The sequence below is a fragment of the Myotis brandtii genome, unplaced genomic scaffold (genome assembly GCF_000412655.1).
Source record: "Myotis brandtii unplaced genomic scaffold, ASM41265v1 scaffold217, whole genome shotgun sequence".
NCBI classification, from domain to species: domain Eukaryota; kingdom Metazoa; phylum Chordata; class Mammalia; order Chiroptera; family Vespertilionidae; genus Myotis; species Myotis brandtii.
In genome coordinates, this window is record NW_005358137.1 from 2,336,121 (window position 1) to 2,336,382 (window position 262).

The following is a 262-nucleotide window of genomic DNA, read 5'->3' on the forward strand; positions in this document are numbered from 1 at the left end:
AAATCATCCAGCGAGCGCCCGCCCCGCCGGAAGTCATCCAGCGAACTACCACCCCTCTGGAAGGCGGAGAACTTCTTCCGGGTCACCAGTTGCTTGGCAACCACGCAGCGACGCAGCTCCCTCTAGCGGCAAGTTAGGAATTGCCAGCCCACCGCTGTAAGGGCAAGAGGGTTATCTTTCAGAAGCTGGAAACCCCTTCATGGGAGCGACTGTAAAAAGTAGATAAAGCCATCACCGAGGAAGGAGACACAAAGCTGCAGGG